Source organism: Mauremys mutica, chromosome 11 (assembly GCF_020497125.1).
Source record: "Mauremys mutica isolate MM-2020 ecotype Southern chromosome 11, ASM2049712v1, whole genome shotgun sequence".
Taxonomy (NCBI): Eukaryota; Metazoa; Chordata; order Testudines; family Geoemydidae; genus Mauremys; species Mauremys mutica.
Genome location: NC_059082.1, coordinates 30,931,324 through 30,945,636, shown reverse-complemented (window position 1 = coordinate 30,945,636; position 14,313 = coordinate 30,931,324). Strand labels below are relative to the sequence as shown.

Here is a 14,313-nt window from a genome sequence, read left to right as displayed (position 1 = left end):
GCCTAAGTAATTTAGTATCCAAATTCTGCTAGGTGTTGCAACACTGAGCACAGCAACACCTAAATACCATTTAAAAAATCTGGCTCCTGAGGGCCTTAAATCACTTTTGAAAATGAGATTAGGATCCTGAACCTTTTACCCAAGAATGGCTTTGTTCTGTATATACTTGAATTTTTTATGTGAAATGTAACCCAAAAAAGAGAAAAGTTTCCTCCTCTTTGTGATATATAAGGAAAGCCAGAAAAGTGAGGGGCTAACTAGGAGAAGAGTACATTATTCGGCTTGTTTTCTATCTGAGAAATCTTAGGTATAGTATGTCCGGCTTGTGCTGAAGAATTAAAGAACTGGAGTTCAGAAATATATTACAGTAACTCTGGGAGCAAGAAAACGTCTTGCCGGCTTGTGAGAAGGGAAGGCATATGGCTGTGGAAAAGGAGATAGCAAAGAGGTTATGAGGTGAAAATGAGAAATGGAAGATGGACAAGAAGTTGTAATTTATATAATATTTTGTGGGTTCAGCAGTTTGACAATCCACCTTTTTTCTTTTTCTTTTTTCATTTAGTTTTGAAAACTTAAATTTCAAATGCTTGTAAAAATGTGAGGTGTTTTCCATTACCTTGTTGATATCTGTATCCTACAGCCTCAGATTATGATCAGTACATGATGACAAAGTTATTGCCTCTTAAACAGGAAGCACCTTTGAATTATTAAAATATTTCCTCACTGGCTTTCAGGTGATAGGTGAATTGGACAAGTCTGCATACCTCATACCTACACAGGCAAGGAAGAGGTTTAAAAATTCACAGTTTGGAAGGAGGGGGAGAAAGAAGACTTGTTCCATCCTCTATAACAGCCAAAGCTGTCAGGGATCAAGGGGGGAAGCCCTCCAATTAGGACCAAGGAATTAGAGAAGGTAGTCTGGCCAGGGCAGTCCCCGTGTAGTAGCTCCAGGCTCATGGAGCTAAATGCAAGAGAAACAAGTGAGAAGTTTTTTGTTTTTTCCTTGGCTGTCAGTCTCTGTGCTATGTGGGTCAGTCAGTGAGTTTATCATTTTAGGAGAAATCCTGGCTGAAGGAAGCTGTATCCATGTGCAATACCTTGATTTTGGGTTGTAGCTGAGGTAAGCCCTCTTCAATGTGTTTGGGCCTCACAGGAGTGCAAGTTTGCTGCTAATCAATAATGAATCTCACCATAAGGCTCTTTGGACTAAATCCTGCTGACAGTGGAAACTGAGGAACAGCTTTATGCTGTTTGGTAAATTGGGGTCTTCACCTGAAAAATCAAGCCGCTGCCACAGTTTCACTGTCTCCCCATCCCATGTACGCAATTTATTTGCTGCTTAGCACAAAACGTTGTCCCATCCTCAGATACAATCTTGACAGCTAAATAATACACGCCATCGTGCCTCATGACACTAGCTGTTGGCCACGTATGTATATGTAAGGTCCCTGCTCCACAATGTCAAAAGTTGCTTTAAAAAAAAGTTAGATCAATTTTGGCTATAAAGCCAAATAAAGAATAATCATATTTCTGTCTTAAAGTGTCACTTCCAAGCAGAATGGGTGTTCAATGGTGATTTGCCAAGTAGTAATTGGCTAATATACAGAGAGGACATTAATTCTTTTATCTTATGATTTTATCTAAGAACTGAACTTCATTCCTTCCAAGAGAAAAAATCCATAGGCCTATATGCTATTTTCTTCCACTTCCAGTTTATAGCAATAACACCTTAGGAAAAGTCTCATGCTGATATTATTAATGGCTTTTAGCTCATGCGGTAGAGGCTCATGCACTCAGGAGACAGCATAATATAGTTGTATATGGAACATGGCACTAGGATTCAGGGGCTCTTGAGTTCTAAGTCTGGCTATTCAGCTGAATTTCCCTGTGGCCTTTGGTGTATCACCCAAAGGTAAACCCAGAACCCATCTCCGCATCCATGGAGGTCCCCTAGGCAGAAGAACCAGTGCAGTACTGGGCTGTGCATGAGTAGGTTCTAGATTCCAGGATGCCATAGAGGGGAAGGAAGGAGCCATCCCACATATGGTGAAAAGCTCAGTCCTTTGACACCTACGTGCATAACAGTGAGGGGGGTGTGGGTGTGTGACTAGGGAACCACAGCTACACAGATTCTCTCTGGCACTCTCCGAGGCCATGTTAAGGGTGTACAGAGCTACTTCAACCCAAGTTAGTCACTGTGAAATGACACCCCACCCCACCCACAGCCACACTGTGGACTTCAATGGTGGATTTAGAGTTAGTGGGGCCCTGTGCGCAGCTTCATTTCTGGGAGCCCCCCCTTCGGGACCCAGCCAAGAAAAAAAACATTCTCTCATCTTCCCCCCGCCCATGTTTTTCATTCTTTTTTTCTTCATCCTCCTCCTATATTATAAATAACGGGAAGTAAATGAATATAAAGTGAGGTACCTTGATTGGGGCAGAGGGTTGGGGTACAGGAGGGGGTGCAGGGGTGGGGCTCTGGGAGGGAGTTTGGGTGCTGGGTGCAGGCTCTGGGCTGGGGCAGGGAGTTGGGGTGCGGGAGGGGGTTGGGGGGCAGCGCTTACCTCGGGCAGCATGGCTCCCAAAGCAACCAGCACACACACTCTTCCAGCAGGAGCTCCTAGGTGGGGAGGGTAGGGGGTCTCTCTGCGCTGCTGCCCTCAGGCACCGCCCCTGCAGCTCCCATTGACCACAGTTCCCGGCCAATGGGAGCTGCAGAGTCGGCACTTGAGGCGGAGGCAGCGTGCGGAGACACACACATGCCCTGGGGCCACAGGGACATGCCAGCCGCTTCTGGGAATGGCACGGAGGGAAGGAGGCAGAGCAGGCAGGGAGCTGTCTTAGTCCCACTGCTATCATGTCTCTGCTCAGGGGTGCGCAGAGACATGCGAGCAGCCAGTCCCTTCCAGGAGCGGCGTTGGGCCACCAGCCACGGCATGCAGGCAGCCTGCCTGCCTGAGTCCTGCTGCAACGCCGGCCGGGACTCAGTTGTCAGATGAGATTTGTTGTGCATATTTGTTGTGCATTTTGGGGGCCCTCCATCATTGGGGGCCCCGTGCCACTGCACGGTTTGTTTCATTGTAAATCTGCTCCTGGTGGACTTAATGGAAAAATGTATCTTTTTGTCTCAGCTACTGAGGTTGGACACTGGTTCGACCCATTTGATTTAGAATGAGAAAGTTTGGGGACAGGTATTTGTACCTGGTAGTGTGGGCCCCCTTCTGAGGCTTTGATCCTTCCTCTCTCCACTGTGCAATAACAGAGCTAATTTAGACTCAAGTAAGAGTCTTGTTACATGCTGCAGAGCTGCAATAACTGATACCTAGGTCTAAGCATTAGACCTACCTTGGGCTAGTGGTTCTGATGCAAGAAGACTATCCAGGTGCACCAGCAGTGAGGCTCCTCTATTAATAACTGAAATCACTGAGAGTTGAAATCACTGAGAGCTGTGTTTAAGTAGTGGGGGCCTGAAGACTTATTGGTGAATGGCCAGCGGGGCAGCTGGTGGAGAGGCACAGTCAGTGGGGTGGCTAGCGGAGAAGACTGGAGCAGAACCCCACAGAGAGGTGTGGCAATCGGTCATCGAGGGCCCAAGCAGCAGAGCATATAAGGTGCCTCCATACGTTCTCCGCCTCCCCCTTCCACCCAGGCTGGGAGATGAACTCTGCAGATGAACTTCTGAACTCTGGGGCTGCACTGACCAAGGATAGCAACTGTGAGTGGGGTGACTTTTGGGTTGCTGGACTTAAGAACCCAAAGGGAAAGGACATGGCCCAATCTCCTTGGGGGTGGGTCTTCTGGTTCCTGGTTTGTGTTTATGAACCCTAGTTGTGGTGTTTTCCCAATTTAATGCTAAGTTGTTTACCTCCTGTTGTTAAAGATTTTTGCTACACCGAGACTCTGTGCTTGCAAGAGGGGAAGTATTGCCTCTTTGAGGCACCCAGGGGTGTGTGTGTAATTTTCCCAGCTCACTGGGTGGTGGCTTGAGCTAGTTTTGTATTGTATTAATGAAAGGGAACCCTGAGGCACTGAACCCAGCCCTTGTTGCTGCCAACTCTGCCTGGCAGAAGGGTTACACTTACAAAATTAAAAAACAATATAGTTCAGATATTTTAATATTCTTCTCAGGCCTGGTCTACACTAAGACTTTAATTCGAATTTAGCAGCGTTAATTCGAACTAACCGCTCAACCGTCCACACCAGGAAGCCATTTAATTCGAACTAGAGGGCTCTTTAGTTCGAATTTGGTACTCCACCTCGACAGGTGGAGTAGCGCTAAATTCGACATGGCTAGCTCGAATTAGGCTAGGTGTGGACGCTAATCGAACTTAGTAGCTCCGGGAGCTATCCCACAGTGCACCACTCTGTTGACGCTCTGGACAGCAGTCCGAGCTTGGATTCTCTGACCAGCCACACAGGAAATGACCCGGGAAAATTTGAATTCCTTTTCCTGTCTGGGCACTTTGAATCTGACGTCCTGGCTGGACATCGGGGCGAGCTCCGCAGCACCTGCAACGATGCAGAGCTCTCCAGCAGAGGAGTCCGGCCACTCCAAGAATAGAAAGAGGTCCCCAGCATGGACAGACCGGGAAGTCCTGGATCTGATCGCTGTGTGGGGCGAGGAGTCTGTGCTCTCGGAGCTGCGCTCCAACAAGCGGAATGCAAAGACCTTCGAGAAGGTCTCTAAAGCAATGATAGAGAAAGGATACAGCCGGGATGCGATGCAGTGCCGCGTGAAAGTCAAGGACCTGAGACAAGGTTACCAAAAAGTCAGAGCGGCAAACGGACGCTCCGGAGCACAGCCCCAGACATGCCGCTTCTACGAGGCACTGCATGCCATTCTCGGTGGGTCTGCCACCACTGCCCCACCAGTGACCGTGGACTCTGAGGATGGCATAGTGTACCTGGACAGTTCCTCGGCGATGTTCGCCGATGGGGAAGATGAGGAAGGGTTTGTGGAGGACGGCGCAGGCGACAGCGAACACAATACCACTTGCCCTGACAGCCAGGATCTCTTCATCACCCTCACAGAGATCCCCTACCAACCCTCCCCGCCCGTTAACCCGGACTCAGAATCAGGGGAAGGATCAGGCGGTAAGTGCTATAAACATGGAAACTTTTATTTTTTTAAAAACGGGTATAGAAAAAATAGAAATACTATATACAAAATTTTACATGTCAAACTATATAAATAGTAGGTCCACACATATAGGGATTGAACAATAATCCTCTTGGGACAGTTCAAGAAAGCTCTCAGAGAGCAGCTCGAAAAGCCTCCGCAGGAGGTTCCTGGGGAGAGGTGCCTTATTTGGTGCTCCATGGAAGCACACTCTTCCGCGCCAGGAGATCCTAATATAGAGAGGAATCATCGCCTCCACCAGCATTGCTGCATATGGTCCTGGTCTGTGCAGGGCTTCCAGTAGCATCCGCTCTCTCTGACTGCGAGTGACCCGCCTCAGGGTGATGTCGGTTTGGACAGGCTGCATCTAAGTCAGGCAATTAGTGTATTGTTACTATTGTTAACGGTTTACAATTAGGTTGCATAACAATGACCCTCGCTTAACAGCCACGTGCTGGAGGCCACAGAGAACAAGCAGACATTGATCTTTCCGGTGCACTGGCGGGAGGGGCTGGAAAAGGCTCAGCCTTTCTGCTTTCCAGATTGCCTTTAGCAGGAGAGCATAGCTATCCACTAACTGATAAGCATGATCTACTTTAAGGCTTACCAGGACTGTCTGCAAGACGGATTATGCTGTATCTCCCCGCTTGTCCGCTCTCCTGTGCAATGGCGCCGCCAATGAGAGCGTATTCCGAAATCTCGAACTTTTCCTGAGATCTCGTGAGACTTGGTGCCCTGTATGGTCTTGTTCAGAGAAACTGACTAGACTGTGTTCACTGTTCGCAAACATGTATCTGTTCAAGGAAATCATTTACTGTTTCCCATCACACAGCTTCTGCTCTTTCCCGGACTGCCCCGGCATCCCCCTCGCAGAGGCTGGCGCATATTAGGCGGCGAAAGAAAAAGACTCGGGAAGAGATGTTCGCGGAACTGATGGCCTGCTCCAGAGCCGAGGCGGCAGAGCAGAGACAGTGGAGGGAGAGCCTATGTCAACAAAATCGCACACACATCGAACGGGAGGATAGGTGGCGGCAGGAAGACCATCAGGCGACTCAAATGCTGCTTGGGCTAATGAGGGAGCAAACGGACACGCTCCGGCGCCTTGTCGATGTGCTGCAGGACCGCAGGCAGGAGGAGAGAGCCCCCCTGCACTGTATCTGCAACCACCCTCCAACGCTAAGAAGTCCTGTCCCCCCCTCACCGAAAATTACAAGACGGAGGGGCGGTAGGAGCCGTGAGAACTGTCACTGCACCACAGCTGAGCGCTAATGTTCCACACACCTCTGACGCTATAACTGTTTAGAAGCGCTTCCCTTACAGGATCACCCAGTCCCAAATCCAAGTTTCATCACCCCACTATGTAGTAGATTAATAAAAGCTGTTTGCTGTTGTTCACTCTTTCCGTCACGTCTTTCGTGTCAGAAGACTGTGTATGTGGGGGGGGGGCAGGGGATTTATAATTGCACGGGATAGCCTACATTAGCAGGGTACAGACTATCGGGGGCAGGATCAACTGCAGGTCACACACAGACTGCATTCAGTAGTCACCAGGGTCCCTCTGTGTGGTCTATGCTGCCCCGGGTCATTCTGTGATGTGTACGCTTGTCCACGGTCCTAGCGCCTGCCACCCCCTAATGTTAAGGCATGCTGCCCTTACCATGCACTTCCACCGTAGGCGCGATCCTCTCCGCTGCCCTGAGCCCCAACAAGAGCCCTCATCCACGGACAGATACTCACCCTTCCCCCACACCCCTCACCCCTTCCTACGCCCAAACCCACAGCCCAGAGCCTGCATCCAAATCCCTATGCAAAGACGGCACCACTCGCCCCTTCCTGCAAACCCACCCCTACATGCACAACCACTTGAAACCGTCCCCCACCCCAGAGACCTATGTAGGAGCAGGAGGATGTCCGTCCTGTATTGTACAAGCGGTCTGTACATCAGTGCACACCGTACCCAGCACAGTATGCGTCCATGTTTCAAACCCCGAACAGAAATGCAAAGTAAAGGAAAGATTTATTAAAAAAAACTGTTCCATTTAATTTATTTAAAAACGTGTTTTGGAAGTGGGGGAAACTTGGAGAACGGGGTATGTAACCGCAGATTTCACTCAACACATAGAGACACAGGCCCAGGATCAGCTTCTCTTAAAATCAAGTGTAGAGTCATCGGTTACCCTGCTCTCCGAGGAAACTTGCTTTCAAAGCCTCCCGGATACACAGCGCTTCCCGCTGGGATAGTTTTTCGGCACGGGTGTCTGGCTGAGCGTAAACAGCAGCCAGGCGATTTGCCTCAACCTCCCATCCGGCCAAAAAGGTCTCGCCCTTGCTCTCACAGACATTGTGGAGCACACAGCAAGCAGCAATAACTACGGGGATATTCTTTTCGCTGATGTCCGAGCGAGTCAGTAAGCTCCGCCACCTCCCCTTGAGACGTCCGAAAGCACACTCCACCACCATTCTGCACTTGCTCAGCCGGTAGTTGAAGAGTTCCTTCTCACTGTCCAAGGCGCCTGTATAGGGCTTCATGAGCCAGGGCATTAGCGGGTAGGCTGGGTCCCCGAGGATCACTGTAGGCATCTGCACATCCCCAACCGTTATTTTGTGGTCCGGGAAGAAAGTTCCTGCCTGGAGGCGTCTAAACAGACCAGAGTTCCTGAACACACGCGCGTCATGAACCTTGCCCGCCCACCCGACGAAGATGTTGGTAAAACGTCCCCTATGGTCCACCAGTGCTTGCAGCACCATTGAAAAGTAGCCCTTTCGGTTAATGTACTCGCTGGCCTGGTGGGCTGGTGCCAGGATAGGGATGTGAGTCCCATCTATAGCCCCACCGCAGTTTGGGAATCCCATCGCGGCGAAGCCATCTATGATGTCCTGGACGTTTCCCAGAGTCACTACCTTTGAGAGCAGTTGCTCAACGATTGTGTGGGCTACTTGCATCACAGCAACCCCCACGGTAGATTTGCCCACGCCAAAGTGGTTCGCTACTGACCGGTAGCTGTCTGGCGTTGCAAGTTTCCAGAGGGCTATGGCCACTCGCTTCTGCACACTCAGGGCTGCTCGCATCTGTGTGTCCTGGCGCTTCAGGGCAGGGGCCAGCAAGTCACAGAGTTCAAGGAAAGTGCCCTTACGCATCCTGAAGTTTCGCAGCCACTGTGATTCATCCCAGACCTGCAGCATTATGCAGTCCCACCAGTCCGTGCTGGTTTCCCGGGCCCAGAATCGCCGTTCCACACCATGAACTTGACCCATTGCCACCATGATCTCCACGGCGCGGCGTACCCTGCTTTGTGAGAGGTCTGCGCCACTCTGTGACTTCCTGTCCTCACCGCGCTGCCGGAGCCTCCTCGCCCGATTTCTCAGCAGCTGACTGTGGAAGAGGTGGACGATAAGGTGCGAGGAGTTGACAACGGCCATAAGTGCAGCGATGATCGCAGCGGGCTCCATGCTCGCAGTGCTGTGGCGTACGCGCTGTAACTGACAAGAGAAGGGCGCGAACAGATTTCCCGCCGGCGCTTTCAGGGAGAGAGGGCGGGAGTGACGGTTCAATAATGACAGTTACCCAAAACCACCCTCGGCACATTTTTTCCCCCAGCAGGCATTGGGGGCTCTACCCAGCATTCCAATGGGCAGCGGGGAGTGCGGGAACTGTGGGATAGCTTCCCACAGTGCACCGCTTCAAAAGTCGACGCTGGCCCCATGAATGTGGACTCAGAAATTCGAATTAGTGTATTTAGTATGGATACACAAATTCGACTTCATAAGGTCGAATCCACAAATTCGAACTAAGTTGATTCGAAATAGTCTTGTAGTGTAGACAAGGCCTTAGTTCACTAAAGGGGGATAATAGCACTTCCCTACCACAAGGTGTGTTGTGAGGATAAATTAAATCAAGGATTGTGAGACGCTCAGATACTATGGTGACGGGTCATGTATGTACCAAAGCCTTTAAACAAACAGGAGATGGCCTGGTAGTAAGTTCAGGATTTTGATCCAGATTAAACTGTAGGAAAATGCATGTTTTTGTGAACACAGGATAAAGTCCCCAAATGTGGGAAGCCCACTGACAAACATTCAGTGATGATTTAGGCCCATGTTTCCGCTTCCAGGGGAGCGGCTCCACTGTAGTTTTCTGCCTGGAGCTCTGTGGAAGGGGAAGTGGCTAAGCAGGATGCAAGCTACATTCAGCTCTGTCAAATATCTGTGCAGCATGCTGTTTCACCCAAACAGTGGCAGCCCCATTGGTGAAATCAGAGGTGAATTAATTTTTCTGTCCGTGTGTTGTGAACAATTGAAAACATCTGTAGTGGGCATAATTCAGGAATAGATCACCACTGATAACTGGGCTACTATTTTCTAAAACCAAAACAGCTGTGGAAAAACTCCCAAGCCAACCATGACCTTGGAAGTCTATTAACAGTGAGATCAAATGAGTCAGGATTAGACTCAGTTGCAAGATGAGGTTTTTTTTATCTCTGTAAACATAGTAATTTTGAAAATTGTCTTTTATAAATCGATTGTATGAACACAAATCTGACATCAGGAATCATAACATTCAAAAACCAGTGGGAGAACACTTCAACCTCTCTAACCACTCAGTGACAGACTTGAAGGTGGCAATTTTGCAACAAAAAGACTTCAAAAACAGACTCCAAAGAGAGACTGCTGAACTCGAATTAATATGCAAATTAGATACAATTAACTCAGGCTTAAACAGAGACTGGGAATGGTTGGGTCATTACACTAATTGAATCTATTTCCCTATGTTAAGTTCTCCTCACACCTTCTATGGGTCATCTTAATTATCACTTCAAAAGTTTTTTTTTCTCCTGCTGATGATAGCTCATCTCAATTGATTAGACTCTTCCTGTTGGTATGCATACTTCCACCTTTTCATGTTCTCTGTATGTATAAATATCTCCTGTCTGTGTTCCATTCTATGCATCCGAAGAAGTGAGCTGCAGCTCACGAAAGCTCATGCTGAAATAAATTTGTTAGTCTCTAAGGTGCCACAAGTACTCCTATTCTTTTTGATTGTATGAAGGTAACTTTATATAAAATGGCACATGTCTATTTCGTATTTTTTGTTTAGTCCGCTCTGTATCGCACAGAGTGGCTTATGTGTGTTTAATTTCCCAAGGCAACAATCAGTTGGATCTGTCCATGCATCACAGCACTTTATACACATGCTTTCAGTGGGGTTTCAGAGCACAATTCACTTTGCATGAAATAGTGATTTGAACCTGGACCAGAGCAGTGTCTGGATGAAGGAGCACATAACCTGCATACCTCCTGCAGTGGAAAATAAAATGGCAGAGAGTATACAGAACAGTATATGCCATTCATTAGATATAACAAAAAGCAAGCAAGACCTGCTGTCCTAATCCAGGAAGCATAGGATACAAAAGAGGTGAAAAGAGGGCCACAGAAAGCAATGAGAGAAGGCACTGGGGCCTGTAGGGACAGTGCTCAGTTATAAACCTCTACTAGTGTTGTTGTTTAATAGGATGCAGCTGTAGCTGTGTCTGTAACAGTGCTATCTTGTGTGCCATTGGAATGAGAAGTGACAACCATGAGCAGCTTCTAAGGAATCAGGTCTTCCAGCCTACCAGCAGGGAGGGGGTATCAGCAGGAGGTGCAGGGGGTGGGTGAAGGGGAGGGGGCATCCCTATGCTGAAAGAAGAGTGCAATCTCACAGCTGAGCAGCTGTGGTTGTGCTAAGGGAGGAGGAGAGCTCTCCAAATAAATGATTTTTTGGTTTACAGGCAGTACTAAAAAATTAGAAAGTTATTTTGTTTTGAGTAAAGTGAAAATGAATTTTTTAAAATGTCTGGGAAACTGAAAAGTAAAAAATCATATTGGGTTAAATATTTTGGGGCTTTTTAAAATGCTTTATCAAAGTTAAGGAAATTCTCAAACAGTCAATTTGACTGGAATATTGAAATACTTCAATCCCCCCCCGCCCAGGATTTTTTTAGGTTATTTTTTGATGCAAACAATTCAGTAAATTCAGCAAATATGCAAAATGTTTGTTTTGATCCAAATCTGCATTTTATTTTTTTTGTCCACTGGGAGGGGAATGGCAGATTTCACCCAGCTCTCAAGAGGAGGAGACTGTAGTAGTCTCTCATTTTGACAGTACAACTAGTCTTAAACTCAGAATTTAGCATCTGAAGAGTCTATTAGTGTCTTACCCAGTATAAAAAAAAACAGGAGTACTTGTGGCACCTTAAAGACTAACAAATTTATTTTAGCATGAGCTTTCGTGAGCTACAGCTCACTTCTTCGGATGCATAGAATGGAACACACAGACAGGGGATATTTATACATACAGAGAACATGAAAAGGTGGAAGTATGCATACCAACAGGCAGAGTCTAATCAACTGAGATGAGCTATCGTTAGCAGGAGGAAAAAAAACTTTTTGAAGTGATAATTAAGATGGCCCATAGAAGGTGTGAGGGGAACTTAACATAGGGAAATAGATTCAATTGGTGTAATGACCCAACCATTCCCAGTCTTTGTTTAGGCCACAGTTAATAGTATCTAGTTTGCATATTAATTCAAGTTCAGCAGTTTCTCTTTGGAGTCTGTTTTTGAAGTTTTTTTGTTGCAAAATTGCCACCTTCAAGTCTGTCACTGAGTGGTTAGAGAGGTTGAAGTGTTCTCCCACTGGTTTTTGAATGTTATGATTCCTGATGTCAGATTTGTGTCCATTTATTCTTTTGCGTAGAGACTGTCCGGTTTGGCCAATGTACATGGCAGTATAGACATTGAGATGGATTCCATCTGCCAGAAGTGGCTGAATTGTAGTGAGGCTGCACGGACGTAGTTTAGGAAGCAGGTTGGAATCCTTTGAGATGAAAGGCATTGAATATGTGATTTTTTAAATTATATTGTACTATGTTTTTCATGTCATTGATAATGAAAGAAACGGGGGATGTCCCAGAACTATCATGGCCTTCTTGCCACATTAATTTTCCAAAAGCTTATTTTAGTAGTTCTAGTATTTCTACTGCTTCCAAAATACACTTTTCTCCCCTTTGTTCATGCTTAGGTGCTTCATAATATTCTTCTGCATCCCTGTCTCTGTGTGCAACAGCATTAAATGGAATGGATTGGTACATTGTTCCTTTTTATTTACTGTTTATTGCAGAAGGAAGTTTACCGAGGCGGATCCCTGCCAGTTAACAAATGTTAAAATACAAATGTCATTGTTTACACTAGGGTTCTAAGAGGTGAATAACTTTGAATAACTTTGAATAACTTTTTTCCCCTACTGTAAATACAGCCTAAAACTTCCCTTCCTCATTACCAGAGTCGGTGTGTTACGGGGTAATATCACATTACTTCTGCTTCTCATGAGCACAAGACATTTAAACTAGGTCTACACTGGAACTGGACAGTGTAATTTCCAGCTTGGGTAGACATACACAGGCTAGCTTTGATGTGAGCAGTGTGCTAAAAATAGCAGCATTGCTGTAGTGGTGGAATGGCAGGACAGACTAGCCACCTGAGTATGTAACTAGCGTCTTGAGCAGGATTTTACCCAAGACAGTTAGTCCATCCTACCGCCCTACCTCAGTGCCCACACTGTATTATTAGCATGCTAGCTTGATCAAAGCTAGCACATGCATGTCTACCTGAGCTGATATTACGCCTTCAGCTTCAGTGTAGATATACCCTTAGTTGTTGTTCTGTGCATTACGGGCCCAGGGATTCATTAATTTTAGTTCAAGAGATGCCTAAAAAAAGCTTTAGGAGCTCTTTTGATTAAAAAATAAATGTAAACACCATGCTAAGAACAATAATAAATCCAGCAGCCTCCCTTCAGCCCCAGAACTGGATATCTCTAACAAGTAAATAAAAATTGAAGCTCTAAAATGACATCCTCCTGGAAAGCTTTCATCACCTCCTGAAAAACTTGAAACTAGGAAGGCATGGCCTAAAAGGGGCACAGATTCAGGTTATTTCAGACCAAAGGAGAGTGAATTACAAGACTCAAGGACCCTTCATGACAACTTTAGCAGAAGGTCCTCGCTCCCTGCCAAACTGAGAAGCCCAGATCTATTCCCCTATGGTACTCTTTATTTGTATAACTGGAATATCTAGTTATATATGGCCCCCATTACCATTGTATGGAAGCACCTCACAATCTTTAATGTATTTATGCTCACAACAGCCCAGTGAGGTAGGGCAGTGAGATTAACCCATTACAAATGGTGTATGGAGGCACAGAATCCAAGTTACTTGTCTTTTTAAGTCTATGGCAGAGCAAACTACTGAACCTGCATCTTCCGAATCCAAGGCTAGCACCCTACCTTGTCATGACAATCGCTGGTCATCTCCCAGTGGCCAAGAAGGTCCAATTTCTATTACCTCTACTTCACAATCTGTGAGAAATTTAGTTGGTATCCATCCCTCAGGATTGGGGATTGTGGTTCTTGTCCTTCTGAGCCATTTTATTCCATCCATTACTGGATTAATCCATTTAATCCATGACTGTTGCCGCTAAGGAAGCTAACATGAGTTAGTAATCTTGGAAAACGAGGGTTTCAGGTGGGTTTTCTCACCCAGTGAATTCCCAGGCACTTTTGGGGGGGGGTGTCTCACCCATTGCCTTCAGTAAATCACTTTTTCTAGAGAGAACTGGTCATTATTTAAGTTACTACACCACCTAGTGGTAGAAAAAAATGCAGCCTGAGGTTATCATACAGGCAGCTAGAGAGTGAAAATTAAATACACAACTTCTGATTTCATGCAGAATTAAAATAAAAGGCTCAGTCACATTTTCCCCAACACTGAACAGTAGAGGAGAGAATCTGATACAGAAACAGTACCTATTATTTTTGCATGTGGTTGTGACGCAAGGTATCTCAGTGATACTCAAGAAAATAAAAATCAGCACATCTGGCTTTCTCGTTGGGACCTAGATCAATCCCAGTTCACACATGATGTGATGCTGAGCTTACTGTACCTCTCCTGAAGGTCTGGTAAGAATATAACCCTTCCGAATGAGAAGTGTGTGAAATTTCCTCCTACAAGAAATCTTGTTGATGTACCTGGGAAATAAAAACCGCAAGCCTACATTAAAGTATATAGGGCCTGATTCTTTTATCCTTATGCATTTTGACTAGTATCCACAAGTAGCTCCCCATGATATCACTCCTGCGTGGAGCAGCAGAATTGAGC

At 46.5% G+C, this 14,313-nt stretch overlaps 1 protein-coding gene across 1 annotated transcript in view; it reads left to right on the top strand.

The window, feature by feature from the left end:
- Positions 1-14,313, top strand: part of OTUD7A (OTU deubiquitinase 7A) — a 402,354-nt gene that overhangs the window by 68,851 nt on the left and 319,190 nt on the right. The gene's annotated exons all lie outside the window — the stretch shown is intronic.